This window comes from Corvus brachyrhynchos, unplaced genomic scaffold, assembly GCF_000691975.1.
Source record: "Corvus brachyrhynchos isolate BGI_N302 unplaced genomic scaffold, ASM69197v1 scaffold31, whole genome shotgun sequence".
Taxonomy (NCBI): Eukaryota; Metazoa; Chordata; class Aves; order Passeriformes; family Corvidae; genus Corvus; species Corvus brachyrhynchos.
Genome location: NW_008236196.1, coordinates 374,089 through 391,193, shown reverse-complemented (window position 1 = coordinate 391,193; position 17,105 = coordinate 374,089). Strand labels below are relative to the sequence as shown.

General features: G+C 38.3%; 1 long non-coding RNA gene across 2 annotated transcripts; it reads left to right on the top strand.

Annotated features, from left to right (window-relative positions):
* Positions 1–1,026: 1,026 nt before the first annotated feature.
* On the top strand, positions 1,027–15,601 carry LOC108448096. 2 transcript variants are annotated; one of them, XR_001863886.1, is made up of 3 exons: positions 1,027–1,162; positions 1,583–1,776; positions 9,105–15,601. It is a non-coding gene; the product is annotated as an uncharacterized LOC108448096 (long non-coding RNA). The 2 variants fall into 2 exon arrangements; XR_001863885.1 differs by having other exon boundaries at positions 1,027–1,249.
* Positions 15,602–17,105: the final 1,504 nt, after the last annotated feature.

Genomic DNA, 17,105 nt, shown 5'->3' with positions numbered 1-17,105 from the left:
TTTTATATCACTTGCATAAAGAGTAAAGCTAATAATTGAGGTGTTATGATAAAGTTTTCATGTCTCTATGAATCACAGTTGATCTTCCTTTTCCACAAAATTTTAGAATAACTTAATAATTTTAGAATAACTGAATCCTCAGTGTGTCTATGAAAATGCCTATTGTTTAGTATTAGAGCTGAAATTTCAAAGCTAATCACAGTGCATTGACAGAGTTCTGGCTGACTGACACAATGTTCCTTAACAATGAAAGGTTTTGTGAGAAAAGGTACTTAGGGTCATTTGGAAATTCAGGAAGTTCTAAGATCCTGAAATTAGATACAAATAAAACTATGCTTCATATAATCACATGTTATAAGGAAAGAGTTCTTGAAATGAGTGTGCTGCTGGGCTGGGATGTTGCTCAATTTGAACTGGGGACGTTTTAGTTTCTGACATTTTCTGTATCAGTAACCCTCGATGTACAGTGAAATTAATGGGTGACTGTGGGGGTATACTTACAGCTTTTTACTGGCTAGGCTAGTGGTTTAATGCCTTAGAAAGCCTCGAGCAGCCTAGATAGGTAGCACAGGCAATCCAGCATTTCAGTAGCTCTAAAAGCAGTAAATGTATTAGCTGCAAACCTGATACCACCAGCAGAAGCAAAGAGGGAGAAATACAGCTCTCAGCCTGCTTAATTTCCTGCAATTAGAATTACTTACAGCTTTTTACTGGCTAGGCTAGTGGTTTAATGCCTTAGAAAGCCTCGAGCAGCCTAGATAGGTAGCACAGGCAATCCAGCATTTCAGTAGCTCTAAAAGCAGTAAATGTATTAGCTGCAAACCTGATACCACCAGCAGAAGCAAAGAGGGAGAAATACAGATCTTAGCCTGCTTAATTTCCCGCAATTAGAAACTTTCAAAGAAACAGAAGCGCACAGATGTTCGCAGAAAGAGTTGCAGAGCCAAAAGAGGCAAGGCCTTCCTTGATCCTGTCTTTTATTCGGAGAAGGGGAAAGGGGAGGACTGGGGGCGGACCCGGGGTGACCGGCCAATCAGACACTGCTAAAGAGTTTGAGTTACATTTGGTTTTGCCCATGCTTTGGAACAAAGGAGCTCGGAGCACGTGGCAGAGGCAAATGTCTTGGGGAGGGGGAGGGGAAGCTCGGAACATGCAGCAACAGGTGACTGTTCTTTCTTGCTTTGTTCTCTTTCCCACAATGCCATCTTGCATTATATGGCTGATTTGGATGGATTATTGCTTCTCAGCGGTAAGGACCTGCATGTTGTGATCCTTTTCTTTTTTGTTGGAGGGAGAATTGGGCAGAGGGTGAGCTGTGCAACTCTGTTGGCTTTTGAAGGATGCTTTGGACAGCCGGATTGAAGCCCAGACCTTGCTTTGAACCTCAGTCTGTTCTGTCACGTCAAGTACCTAGTGGGAGAAACACTTGCCAGGATGGCATTGGAAGATCTTTGGATTTTTATTCTTACAGCAGAAATGTGCTGATTCCAGATACTCCAGATACTCTATCTATCTGGTGTAAATAGACCAGCAGAGTTGAATTCTTTAATCCCAATACCTATTGTGGTTTCTTTTCTTGTAGACAGTGCAAAGTGGACAAATGATTGTGTCAACTTAATGCGGTCAGTGTTGAATGCAGTCAGTGTCTCTGTGAAGCCTTCGAGAATACTCAACAATTGCTCAGCCTGAATGAAGAAACTCAGTCACAGACAACACAGTTTTGTCTATATAGGAGTGCTTCTATTTCTCAGGACAAACACGGCTGGATTTTGGGAGGTAAATGCCATGTTTTCAGTGCTCTGAAGATTTAAAGAGCAGCAGGCTGTGCACACATCCAAAGAAGACTGGTTTGTTTTGAGAAACTAGAGAGCTTTTTTATAGTCCAAGCTGATTCTTGTTATGTCTCTGGTTATAATGTCACATTAATTACTGTGTCTGAACTAGACCAGAAGCCTATACCCGGAAGACAGCAGCTACTACTATTTCCTTCTACTTCTTTTCCTGCTTAAATAAGAGGAGTCTGAATAGTTTGTTATTTCATACTTCACACAATCACATACAGATATGGAATAATTACCTTTCAAAATACACTAAAGTTTTATTAAACTATTATTTAGTTTTTATCTTATTAAACATGTATACTTGAGTTCCAGTGATGTTTCACATCAACAAGAACTGACAGAGAATATAAAAGGTATCTTATTTTGTGTAAATTTATTTCTTGTTTTCTGTAGTTTACTTTTTCCTGCTTTTAATTATATTCATGTCTGTCTGTCCATCTCTATTGGACTCTAATGGTAGAAAAACAGGTCTTCTAATGAGGAAATAAAACTACCAGTTTGATCAATTGGAAATGCTGATTATTCTAATTCCACTGCGGTCGTTGATTTTTGGGGCAAAAATATTCTGAAGAGCCCAACCTTTTAGTTCATGCTGCCAGTGTGTGTTGAAGGGGGAAAAGGAGAAAGGCACTGCAGTGATATGGGGACAGAAGGGTGCAGTCCTGCTCCAGGCTGGGGAGTGCTGGGATACAGAGGGTGGGCTTGTAATGGGAGAGGCCTGGGTACAGAGAGGGTCCTTTGAGGGGGAAAAAAGAAGGGACAAACCTATTCCTGAGTGAATTGGTATTGAATGACTATAATGCTGACTTTTTTTTTTTTTTTCTTTTTAGTGTATCACAAACTTTTCATGAATATCTTTCCAACTGATGATCTGGTATCTAATATTTTCTTCAAACTAATTATCTAATACCTAATTTCTTTCCATAAGGGCAAACTTCTCATGATGCTATCAGAAAAGTCACAATCACAAAGCACCAAAGAGCTTTTAAGAGCTGCATGAGGAGCAGACATTTGATACTGTTAGAAGGGAGAAGTGTAAGACATAGGCCCTTCAACTGAGCCAGATGTGATGTGTAGTAGGTATCTTTGTAGATGGATACTAGTGGTCATCTGGAAGAGAGAGAGATGAACAGAGAGAAATATATGGCTATATTTCTAGGTATAGGAAATATTCCTTAATTATAAAGCTGTTTGCTTGTAAAGGTTTTGCCTGTCCTTCATATTACCTCTGCATAAAAGGATTTGATGAGGTTTATTTCACTATGGACACACTTGTGGGTAAAAAACATCCTCAAATAAAGGCCTACAGTTTATAATTATAAATCCTGCAATTGGTAATAATGAGCCTAGAAAAGTAATTTTATGTGCCTAGATCTTTGGTATGAATTGTATGCCAAATATTACAAACAATTTCTGAACCTATTTTTTATGGTTTATCGCTGAATTTTCTTTGTCACAAGGTACATCCATTTTACTTATTTCTTCATCACTTATAAAAACATTTCTAGTCATTGGTTTTGAAGAGGCACTGCATTATGGAAATAAGGAATATGTATCTTTCTCCATCTTGATGTAATACAGATGACAAATATTAATTAAACAGCCAAGTGTCACAGTACAGGTTTCCATCTAGATCTCTCTAATCTCCTTTTTGTCGACTTTATCACCTCATAAAATAAGGTAGAACTACTGATCAGGAAATACAGAGTGATGCAAAAGGCAAAGCAAATTTGCATTGGTATGTTGAATGTCCTGTGAAGTGCCTTGTGCTATCTTGTAAAATCTAATCAAAACCCTTTGATGCTGTGCCTTCTGGATGAGTGATTTGATTTTAGGCAAATTGGCTCTCATATTTATGCTTTAAACTAGATGTGGCATATAATGTTCATGTTTTGATCACTGCTCCAGTAAACACAAAGGGGTTTATTTAGTATGTTACGAGTAAGACATAGAGTTGAAAGATTGTGCTTGACTTGCAAAACAACAAAATAAATCATACAAGAAAGTCAGCATTCAATAAATTATGCACTTCACATCAAGCTGTGTCGACATCTTAAATGAAGTATAGCTTAAAGATAAGGTGTTAAAAGGGAAAATTATAGATGTACAGTGAGTTTCTTTAAAACTATCACTTATCCCCATTCCATCACTGTAGCTGTCATTTTCTCTTTTGGGCTTTAGTTTTCTTTCTACAGTTTTTGGCCTAAAGTGTCTGAATTATGACAGAAACTGCCATATTATGAATAATTCTTGATAAATGCAAAAGGAGATGAAATCTCTACAAACTCAATGAATATTTAAGGTCGCATATATAATATTAGCTCTGACAGATTGTTAAACCTGAGGGCTCTTTTTGAACTGAAGGAAGTTTCATTGAAAACCTGGGATTTTCTTAAAGCATGTCTTGCATGTAATACGTTCATATTACAAAATTCTTGTTTCTGACAAGCACACATTCACTTTTCCTCCCTGTGGCTCCAGTCTGATACACAACACTTCTGTTCTTTTTACCCTCTCACACTACATGCCTATATCATAAGCTGCTAAACAAAATACACTTTTTACTTTCACTATTGGGCTATCACTTCAACAGGCTGTTTTGAGTTTGTAAGAAAGTTTACAACTGAAATGCGTGAGAAGAAATTCCAATGAAGAGTAAATCTCAGAAAATTCAGAGTTTACATTTGCTTTGGATCAGCATTTAAAACTTCACTTATCCAGCTCATGTTTACTGTAGTAATTTGGCATTTACTAATGGAGCCATTTGCTCCATTAGTAAATGCCAATTCTCCTAATTGTTGGCATTTCCTTCTTTCTTTCAGGGTGGAATCAGGAAATCTGGATGTTATGAAAATATTTATAATAACTACAAGGGGCTAATAATTATCTTCAAAGCAACTAAAGTCAGGAAATTCAGGCTTAAGCTTCCAAAATTGACCTAAGATTTGATGCTTATTTCCACCCTCTATCAGCCTCCTTATAATACAGGATCTGAATCATATATCAAGGCATGACAGCGGTTTGAGCCATTTTAGTCAACGCCAGGATGAATGCTGGACACAGCTCTTTTTAGCAATGAATTGTTTCTTTCTCTCTAAAGACAGAAAATGGGAAGAGGGATGTAGAGGTGGTTGATACTTGCTGTGTGACCAGTAGTTTCAGTGGATTATGCTGTGCATTTTTGCCAGCAACCCTTACTTTACGGCTGTAAGCTGTGTTAATAACTCACTTTGTTTTTACATTTGCTTTCCTGATATTGGAGAAAGCTGCAGGATTTTGGACTGATGATGGTGTTTTACAGTGGTAGGTGTTTGGGGAAGCCTGGATTGTACATGGGGACTGAAAACTGATAATTTAAGAACTTAAGAAACTTAGTTACAACTGTTAAAATTAAAAAAAAACCCCAGACAAATAAACTTTGGTTTATCAAATATCCTGCAAGTCCATGCAGTTCTCTATTTCTTTTCTGAATATACATTTACAACATTATCTGCATCTGAATTTTAATTTATTAGTATGCAAAAACTTGCAAATATTGGATTTTTATGTGCTAATTCTTGTTAATAGGGTAGAGACGTCATTCAGTAAAGTACAAGGAAACTTAAATCAGATTTTTACCAGCTAAGCTTAATTTGTGTGGCTTCTTGGACAAATTTTGCTTGCTTCGCTGGCTTTCATTGCAACCCATATTGTCTTAAGGGCACCTTGTAGTTCTGCAGGCCATGATTCACTGCCCCCAGAGGCCTGAGAAGTTTTCTATTGAGTTAAACAAAGAGTGTACCAGAGCCAAGAAATACACTGTATTTTTTGATTGAATTTATGAGCTTTGTAGTGACTTGATGAAGTTCTCAAAGATAAAGATATTTTTTGAGAAATGGCTCAAAATTACAACTGAATCTTCGTGAGATTAACTAATGTGAAAGCAAAGGAAAAGATGCTTAAGAGATATTTTAAATAAGTCATCATCACATAATCATTCCTGCATATATTTTACAAACTCCAAGCTCTATCCTTAAAAGCTTCCTGCAAGTGAGATCTGATTTTAGTGTTTTTTAATGACTTAGATGCAGCTTTGAAATAACTTAAGTAATCAATTGATTCTTTTTGCCCATATGGTATCCTCCTGTCTAATGACATGAAACTTGCAATTCTGTAAGATATATTTTTGTTTTGTGTCTGAGGAGCACCTAAAGACTCATTATTATTAGAAACACAAGACATATCTAAAGTTATATGAAAGCCACGTTTTGCTGCATAACCGTTTGTTCATTTATGGTTCTGATGGCAGTTTTTAAGGAGCAGTTTCTGAAATATGGAGCATGAAGGAAGGATGTCTGCAATCCTTTCTGTGACTCTAGTGAATGTATACTGAAAATCACAATATATGAAGAAAAAGTATATTTTAGTTCTGCATTAATTCAGACACACAGGAGAAAGAATTCCCTTTAATCCTTTGACATTCTAGAGGTCAGAACATGTTTTTTAATTTCTGTGGAAAACTTTGACATTTTAGTGATTTATGTTAGTCAAAACTCTGAAATATTTTGGTCAGGAAATATTTCTTAGTGGTTCTAGTTAGTGTATTATTTAGGTTCTCTTGTTTCTAGTCAGACTACATCTTCCCTCATGCATCATAATTCCTCAGTGAAGTCAAAATGTCAGGTTTCCTTCTTCTCACATAAAGCTTGTCATATTCAAAACTCTTCTTCAGTATACTCTTTGTTCACAGAACATACTGGCAACTGCCTAAGAATGTAGCTTTTTTTTTATGATTGACAAATAATCCACAAATGTGGTTGTGGTGCATTTTCCATCTACTGCTGCTGGGCTCAAATACCTTCTTTGGAAGACAGGCAATTACCTATACCCTGACTAGTAATTACTTATTTCTGTCCTTTGGTCCAATTCCAGTCCTTATTATTCTGCTTTTTTTATAAACTTGCCTTTCTAATACCCAATATATATATCTCATTTATTCAATTTTTTTCTTTTATGCTTACACTTATTTTTATAGTTCAACAGAGAACAGCCTTTCAATTTATACATCCAATAAAAATTTTATAACAATAAATTGTATCCAAAACTCTCTGTAATTGCTTAAAAATAGAACATATGTATCTGAGAGACAGCTGCTTGACAAGACAAAATTCGTTGCTTTGGCACACAGAAGAACAGATTACCAGGGGTGTGATTTTACTAGATTTTAGCTTTGTTAGTCTAGTCCCTGTGAGCTGTTCTCAAGGTAACAGAAGAAATACGATTCAGCTTTTTCTTCTGCTCAAATCATCTTCTTATTAGAATTTAATTTCCATATTTGAGACTGAATGGGACCATGAATCAACCAAATCCTTTCTCTGCAGCTTCTTAAGGAGATTTCTTCCTTATATCTTTTTTTTATTGCTGTATAAAATAAAAATTGTAAGTAGAAAAGTGTGAGGTAATTCTACCTTAGATAGCCTTGGGCAGCTGCCACATGAAAGCCTCTCATCCTATCCCAGGAGAGATTCCTAGATTACAAATCTTTCCTTGAGGCTGGACATAAAACCAACCTGCACAGCAGGAGACATCTCTATGATCCTTAAAAAAATCTGCCAATAGTGTATGGCATTTCTCATGTTCCATGCCCATGGTGAGAGGACCTATTGCTCTGTCTGACTTGGCATACTCGTTCAGGCTGAGAGCTCGATCACTGCATGTAAGACTCATTTTTTAATATAATAATACCTTGGTAATTCACATATGAGCCCCAAAACAGTTAAGGAAATGCAGTGTCATGTCTTCATTGGCATGTTAGGAGACAGCTGCTTCACTGGATTCTAAAGAGTTTCTTCAGCTAGCTCAACAGTGTGAAGCAGGCTAAGGAATGCTCTGGAACTAGTGTGGTGAACACTGTTTTACCACCTCCTACTGCAATTTCAAGTTGTTAACTGGGAGACCATCACAAATTGGTACCTCCCACCAGATTCCTGAGTGGTGCAGAGAGAGATGATAACCATGGTATTTCTTAAAGACCCTATCTATTTATTTTGTTAGATTTTGTTGGAGAACTTGAGACTGACTTTGCTAGAGCATGCATTTTAGAGTAGATAAGGAAGATTGTTCAAGCTTTTCCACATTTCCCTATGATCTCATTTTCAGTGATCTGAATTCCACTGTTGTCAGTGGAATTGGAGTGACTTTCTGTCCCCTCTCCCTGCTGTAGAGACTGCTTTCACCTACAAGAGAGGCAGAAGGCACAGTGAGCTCTGTCCTGTCCTCCCTGTCCCCACACCATTGCACCCCTGTATCTCATGGACTGAAAACAACATAGATGCTGTAAAAAATCTTACTGCACTTCAGACCTTGCTGTGTCTGACTTCTACCTTACATTGACAAAATGCTGATTTTTCACAATTATTCTCTTCTGAGCAATTGCTGTGTATGTTACCAGTTCACGTGAAGAGTGGCAGACACTGTGTAAGGTAGAACTGCTACGATGGTAATGAGCTAGGGTGCAAAGAAGTTAATGGTGTCAGACAGGCAGAGCTTGGAGACTCAGCTCATCAGTGTTCTTCTAAACTCCAAATCACCATTTCAAGTCCATCCCTAGGGGCTGTGATGAGTGAGACAGCAAAGATAATGCCTCAGGACTTCTGATATCCTTGATGACAAGAGGAGGTGGACCTTTTCACTCCTTTCTCTTGGTTCCGCTCATTATCTTTCTGGGACCCTTTTTGTGGAAGTGCTGTATCCCAGATTATGAGCTTTGGAACGTCAAATACAATTTCTCCTATGTTGTTTAAGAACTGTTGAATAAGGAACTGCTGATGTACATGATGGAGAGCAAAATAAAATGTCCCTCCCTAGGACACTGCTCACTCAATGACGAATTCTAAGAATAAAAATACTACATAATTGTATATTCAAGTGTTCAATAAGGAGAACTATTGATTGAGAGAACAAGAAATCTCAAATGACTAACAATGACCATCGTGGTCCAGTCTTTCTCCAGGTGAGATTATACTGAAATTATCTCATTTACCTGACACAAATTTGATTGTATGGCACAGAGAAATGCACATAATGATCTGTCAGCACTTTCTTTAGGGCTAACAAAAAAAGTAAATACTTTGCAACAGCAACATTGCATTAGCACATTATTTACCTCAGTACTTTGTGAAGAATTTGCAGGGCTGAAGAATAGAATGAGGTGTCAGAGCCCTATGAATGCTAAAGATAAATTATTGCAAACTAAGTGAAAAGTAACTGATCTTTTTCATTTAGACTTGAATGCAGAAGGATACCCAGGAGTAAGAAGAGGACGATAATGATGGGGTTCAGGTCATTCATGATGGTGCTGCTGTGGAAATGGTATGGAAAGTTCATCTTGTGGGATTAATGCACTTGTCAGCTGCCTGAAAAGCCAGCAGAAGCATGATTGTGTATGGAAGCTGATCCAGGTACTTAAAGAGAAGAGGGCCCTGGCTCCTGCTGCCACTGAGACTCAGTCAGCTTTTCTGACAATTGACCTGAACTGTCAGATGCTATGCTTGTCTCTGCTTGTTCTTTGGAAGTGTAGATAATGTGTTTTAAAAAAGGTGTTTTTAAGTGTTTACTTTTCTCTTTTCGTTGCTTGATCATTTTGATTTTAGCAAAAATAAGAACTTGTTAAGAGTAGCACTGTGAATAAGCTCCTCTAGTCCAAAGGGAAGTGTTTGAATTTTGTCAGAAGAAAGTACTGAAATCTGGATAGTTTCTTAAATCTGCCTCCTTCTTGCTCCTCTTCCCCTTTACTTTCAAAAGGTATGAAGTTTTGACTGGGGACTACTGGCAATACACACACACACACACACCACCAATTAGAGAAGATGGGAATCCATGGAAGTACTGCTAGCAGTAGCTACAGGCATTTAGCACTGCACATTGTCATGCAGAGATAGCTGAACTAATTCTTCTCAGACCACTTGTGTGCCAGAAACTTCTAGTTTTCTGATGTTCTGCTCCAGCTGAGTTATCCAAACTCAGGAACTGCACTAATGTACCTACTTTTGGTTGTTGAGCTGGCTTGAAGAAATGTGAATATGTACTTTCATATAATATTCTGCATGGACACATGCAAGGTTCACCTCATAAGGGTCTAAACATACAAAAAACCACAAACATGATACTAATATCAATCCTGTTTAGTCATCTAGTGTACTGGATTTGTTAAGGTCTGAAATGAGTCCTGTATGAATATTTATAATGGAACTATAATTTGAAATATTAAAAAAAATATGCTTTTATTGCAAGTCAGTGTAGCCTATTGTCATATAGTTAAAAAGAAAAGGAAAAAAACCTAACAGGTATTTCCTTACATGTGAAATTCCATAATGCATGTGCTGTACTGCTACATAATTGATTTATGCTGGAATCAAAGCAGCCAGTATCACATAATACATTGGAAATTCTGTCATACAGAGAGCTGAGGTTAATACATTGAGCAGTACTATGACCCTTAGTGTTTAAGATCTTGTGATTATTTTAAAAGAGCTGTTACATTTGTCATTGATCAAATTTGACAGCTACATCAAAATAAGGGTATCAGCAAATAGACAGAAGGAAGTTAAACTGCAAGGAGACTTAAAGAAGTCAGCATAGTACAATTCAGGAACATGACATACTTTTGTGTAAAATACCAAGGAGGAAAAAAATACCATAAAAAATTTGAAGGTGGATTTCCTGAAACCACCCGGGAACATCTGGTTATGATAAAAAACCAAAACCCACACCCTAAACACAAGACAGATGTTCTGGATTCCATGTGGAACCTCGGAGGACATAGGGTAGCTTCTCTAGCGCTGTGAGTCAGTATGTGGAACAAAGCATGATCTTTTGATTTCATTACATAAGAAATATTAAAGAAACTGTGAAAATATAAAAATGGAAAGAAAAATTCTCTAGGAGACATTAAGTCAGGATTCTGATGTAAGAGATTTGAAAAAAACTCAAGTAGCGTGAGTGCTTACTTCCTAGTGGCTTTAGAACAGAGATATGGGTCAAATGGACATTATTAATTCAGTAAAACACTACAGCGTAGGCTTAATTTTGAACATGGGCTTAAGCAGAGCTCTTCAGACATTGACTTATTCTCCAAAATACTGGGGAAATACAGAATTTAAACATACAGGAGAATTTTCATGTTTGAAGGACTTTGCTAAATTGCAACCTATTAAGAGACAGGGAAAAAAATTACTGGAAGGAAATCCTTGTGCAGTGGGAGATGTATGGAATAACTGATATTTGGGAAATGTTAATTACCCTGTTTGCTTTATTTTGCTTTGGTGTAAATAATGATTCAAAATGGAAGACCTTTATAGTATACCTTAAAACAGATTTCAGTTCTTCTTGGACTTGCTGGGATCTAAATCCCTTAGTGAGAAAAGGAACAAATGGGAAAACTGTTCTTCCACTGCTCCTTCTACCTGCATTTGTTTCATTGAAAATTCTGGAGAAATAGGAAATTTAGCTTTTCATTCTGTTAAAAAAAGTCTGCCTTTCACTGTCTTTTCCACCTTCATTTTCTTTCACCTTCTGGTTGGTTTTTGGTTGGTTGGTTGGTTGGTGTTTTTTTCAATGCAGTGGATATACCCAAGATGACTGAGGAGTTGGGAAAATTAGGCTTCAGCTGCTAACTGTAACCTGCCATTCTCATACTGAGGAACAAAAATGCCTCAACTTCTGCCCCTGTGTATGCATAGTCATGAATGCTACCTAGCAGGAAGGAAAATGCAACTTGTGGAATCAAAAGAATGTAATATTTTCCTCCTCTAACAGAATTAGCAGCAGAGAATTTTTGTTATGGGGAGAAATATAAACAAATATTTTCTTAGTGTGGAAACTTATGAAAACATTCATGTGTGCAGTTGAAGTTAAGAAGAAATAATTAATGACCTCACCTAAAAACAGAGGCTGCGATTGGCAGGTCTTGAGTGCATAGCCCAGCTCAGAGGGACCAGCTTTAATTCACCTCCTATACCTTGCTTTTCTTCCTGGCAATGTGAAATGCTGTCTGATAAGTTTCTGAAGACTTCTCTAGCAGTGCTGACTCTGAGCTTTCCAAAGGGATCTTCTGACACAGCTTGTTATTCCAGACTACGTCCCTTATTTTTTGCCTCAGCACTCTTACCCTGTCTATATTCATCTGCACTTCACTGTGATGTTTTCAAAAGACTTCTTTCTATCAGGCTTTGAATATCAGGCTTTTTATCAATGAGGAAAATCCAGCACTGGTTTCTGAAAATGCTCAAGACTGTGGGTCAAAGACATAGCATAGCCTGTCTTTAAGTTCAGAAGTCAAAGGAGAGGTATCCCCAGGTGTGTTACAAAACCACCTTTTCCGACATAAAATCACGAATGTGAGGTGTACTGATTTGATCCTTGAGAAACCTACCATTTACTAAGGTCCTGGAAGTCTTATGGGCAAAGCTATAAAGGCCATTTCAAACTGTGCTGGATGTTTCAGGTGGTTTTCCACCTTTTCACCTATAAAGGGGGAAAGATTATTCAAGAGGTGAAGCATGGAAAATAACCTCAAACATCAAATGCAGTTTAAGAGGTGCAAAAAATATTTTAATTAAATCTTGATGATTATGTGAAGATTGTTTTGGTGAGCTGGAAATGAACTGAATTTTACTTCATGTTAAATTTTAAAATGCTTTGTCTGTTTTTCTTTCACTAGACTTTCAGTGGCTTCACAGGTTATCACAACACTTGGAGATTAAGAGGAGAAGGACTAAAATATAGTTTCTTTTAGGATGACTTAGATACTTAAGCACAGACTTGTAGGTGTTGCAAGACTTCAGATCCAGCCCAGCAAAAAGACTTCTGTGACTAACTTTTACCAGAATTCACTGGAGTTAGATGTCTGACTAGCTTGGATGATAAGCATCATGATCATGAACTAATGCATAGTGAGTTGCAATGAAGGTCAAGCTCCCAAGAAATTTAATCCAATATTTATGCCATCTTCTGCAAGTTTACCTTCAGTGGAGGAACTGCAGTATAAAGGCATGGCACTGTATGGAGGAATGAAAAAAACCTGGGACCGCCTGCTTCTTGGGACTGATAGCTACTGGCGCCTGCTGAAGTCAAGAAGAAGCCATAGCAGCTAGACTTGAACAGTTAATATTCTGAATAGAACACTTTGGTGCTTTGGAGATCTTTTACTATATATCAAAATAAATACAAAAATAAATAAAGACAGTCTTACTGGGAAATGATCAGATTTAGCAAACCAGTTTGTATGCATGCATCCTGGCAGGCTGGTGAACCTTGTTTACCTGCTCTATTTTTAAGGACTTCCTCACCCCTATGCTCTTTTTGCCAGGAGTTCAAACAATGAGTAGGAACACCTTGTTCTGGATGCTGCTTTCCAAAGTACTTGTTGGAGAGCACACAACAAAAATATTTTACCACAGGTGAAAACAAATATCCCTGAACAGCAATTACAAACAATTACTTAGCTTTTTGAAACATTATAGTTGTGTATCTGTTTGTTTCCTCTCTCCTTTCAGACACTCGGTTATAATTTGTTAAACTCAATCAAATAATTTTAGAAAACATAATAAACATTTAGTATGCATCAAAGCCATCTGGAAGTGCTCTGCACTGCACACAGAAACAGTGGGACACATCTATGCATATTCAGCATTGAAGGTTTTTCACTCTCTTTTACATTAGCAACCCAAACAACCCAGATCAAGAATGTGCTCAAGCAAAAGAGACTAATCAGTGTAAGACTTTTAGAGGCAGGGCATTTTGAAAATCCCACAAAACATCCCTATCCTCCTTGACATTTAAATTCCAGTGAGCACCTAACCCTTTATCAGATCTATCTCAGCCGTTTGGGGGACCTAATGCAAGTACCCAGGTCAGAGCTGATGAGAGTCATGAGCTGGCTGTATGCCCAGCTGAGGCCAGTGCTGATTACAGTGTCAGACAACCTAAAATACAGCAAGATTTTTTTGGTGTGTTTTATATGTAGCAAACACCACTGTCATACAGAATTACTAGGATCAAGTTAAAGCAGGTGATCAGCACAGAAAAAGGAAAACCCTGGGAGGGGAACATGGCTCAGGCTCTTAAAAGATCCGAGTCGTGCCAAGACTGCTTGGGTCAAGCACTGTTGGTCCTGATTGCTAATTTTTGGTGCTGCAAAAACCCATGCATATTATCGTACATGTACCAAACGTTTGGGTGATACCACAAGTTTGCTCTGAAGGGCTTTGGCCCTGACACAGCAGAGGAGGAGGAGGAGGAGGAGTAAGGTAGACCAGAAATTTTCTGCTTCAACAAACCTTTCTTTCCTCTTCATTTCTCAGCAGAGTCTTTCCCTGTAAAGAAGGATGGAGAGTACCAAAGTACTTGTTTTATATTTTATTGGACAGATGTGTTTGGAATGTATTGGACAGAAAATGATTGTATTGATAATAAAATTAGCCTCCCTCAAAATTCTGGGACTCAATGCCTGAGGTGTTTTACCTTCACATATGAAGAAGTGATTCCTACTCCAAAGAACTTGCAGTAGAAGAAGAAATAAATTTAAAATACTCAATTTGGTCAAAAATAATATCTGTAACTTACACAAAAAGGAATATAATTTTAAAACATTTGAGTAGTTTCACATATAATTCATTGAAGTAAATCCCATCATTTTCATGGAAGGGTTCACCATAAGTATCTCTAGGTGAGGTCTGAGGCTTTTCAGATGTAGGAAAGGGAAGATGTAGGAAAGGGGAGCACTCCCATCCAGTACCTGATGCAGGTGCAGCAGGCTGTGTCTAGCAGCCTGTCTGCCTGCTGCAGCAGGAACTTTACCACGTCACCTCACCCTGGCTTTTCTTTCATGCTTATTGTGACCTGTTACTGCTTGAGTAATGTGGAGTGCAAGACATCTGTTGAAACACCCTGAGGCTTGAAAAGGTCCACAGTTGTCCTGTAAGAGCATGACTTCACAGCTGTTGAAACAAATTTCCCAAATTTTTTGCTCCATAGTTTCTACAAATTAAAATACCTCCACCTATACTTGCTTGTTACATGACTAATTGCTGGTTTCCTTGTGCTAGCCTATCTGTTAACTCTGGCTAATTCACCTGCTGTGTCCAAACACTACTTTGATGGTCCAAACACTGTAGTGTATTTTGTGCTACAGAAACATCTTGCAGCAAGAAAAATTGACTACATTCAACTATAGTTTGGGCAACAGATCCTTGCAGGTACTAATAGTTGGCAGGTCATAAGACTACAATGTAAGAAAAAAAATCCTTTGATTTTTTTAAGTGGCAATTGTCACAATATATTGAATATGCAGGATTCCAAAATATGAGAAGGATTATTCCATGACAGATCATCTGAGTGCATGTAGCAAAATATTATATATCTAAAGAATTTATGAGCACAGCCCTTTCATGAGGCTTAACTGCATTTTACCAGCACTGAAAGCTGGGATACAAGAAGAAAGTATTAGCAGTCAGAGCTTTTTCTGCAAGTTTTCATGCATGTCAACACAGGGAAAGACATGCTTGAGCTGGCAGTGAGCGCAATTGAACAGATAGCGTGAGACATGCCCTTCACTCTGCTGACATGCGCTCAGCATACGTCAGAGCACATTCAGCAGAAGCAATTTCTCTCCTTGAGCATTCCCAGGGAAGGGACGTGCTTCTTGCCCTTCACCTGTGCTGCTCTCCAGGCTCTGGCTCCTGAGTAACACAATGAGGGCAGCAGTCATAGCTCCTGTCTGCCCGTGCTGGATCTATAGTGTGAGATGAAAAACATTTTCAATTCATATGAGTAATGAGCATTACAAATTAGACTCAGATCAATTATTAAATGAAGATGATTATGAAATATTAAGAGGAAGCTATTATACATAATGTATTTGTCACAGATTAAAAAGCAGCATTCAAATAATAAGCTTCTCTGCCTGATAATGTATTTGGATATTTAACGTATTTAAAGGGAGTGCAAAAAATAAAGATGGGGGGGAGGTGCATCTATTAAAACAAGAAATGGACTTGCTAATGCTTCTGCAAAAGGGAGTTTTCTTCTGTCTTGCATATAGTTTATCTCTAGATAAACTAACCCTTATCTGGTGAGAACATGCAGACCCATCATCTCAAGCCTGTGTATCACTGTTACCATTACTGACTTTGAAGACACTACTTTATTGTACACATTCTAGAAGAAGAAAAATTTTGATTTAATGTGTAGACCTGTCAATTGTGTGAAGCCCTGTGGACTAAAGAGTGCTTTTGTACTAACAAAATGAAGTTGCTGTTTGGCTGGGAGTTCGTCATGACAGAAGGTACAAGCAGCAGAGTGACTTGTTCCCTGAGCTTCTTCTAAAGCCCTTCTGTGCTGAGATATTTTGCATTTCATCTGATGAGTCAGTGGTGCAACTTTGTGTCTATGCTTGATGTGCTGAGGACATGATGCTTCTACAAAACCTCATTAAATTTATCTCAGGACTAGAGATGGTTGAAAAAAAGAGGAGTCATTAATAGAGCTGTTCTTACACCAGAAAATACTGGCTCCATGGAAATGAGACAATCTGTGGAGATTTGTTGGTCCTTGTGAATTTTACAGTAAGAATCAGGCCAAAGGGCAGAACGCCTGGTTCTCCATGAGCCCTCCTGACTCCCCAGGTCGTGAGGACACTTCTGTCTTACCTGACACCCTGCTTTCTCTTGGGTTGGAGGTGTCCTGACCTCAAAGGTGGGGTGCAGCTTTCCCAGCATACCAGCATCAAGGAGAACACACTGGCTTCTGTGTCCTGATGGCTGAGCCCAGGAGGTATCACTGAGGAGAAGGGACGGGTGAAAGAGCAATGGCTGTGAGGTTCCAAGGCACTGCAACTGTCTGGGAGAAAGGGGTGGGAGGCTGCTGGGCTGTTTCTGTGCTGTGCCAGGGCCAGGGAAGGGGTAGAAAAGAAGCTGAAATGTGGGCTGTAGGGAGAGGCTGCTGGCCCTTTGCACCATGCAGTGGGGTGCCCAGAGGGTGGGGAGTGAAGCAGGAAGACCATTAGATGGACAGACGGAATGATTACATTTAGCTGCAAGAACAAAAGCAAACTATTCCAGAAACCTCTCCTTTAAGGTTGTTTCCATATTTCCAAAATAACATCTGTTTTAAAATCAGTTCATTTCAGGGTTTTGCCTTTTTGTCAATACTCACAAGGGAAACTTAAAAATCACGAGTTATTTTGTTTTTCATCAGGATGGACTTTACCTATTTACCTCTGCTGCT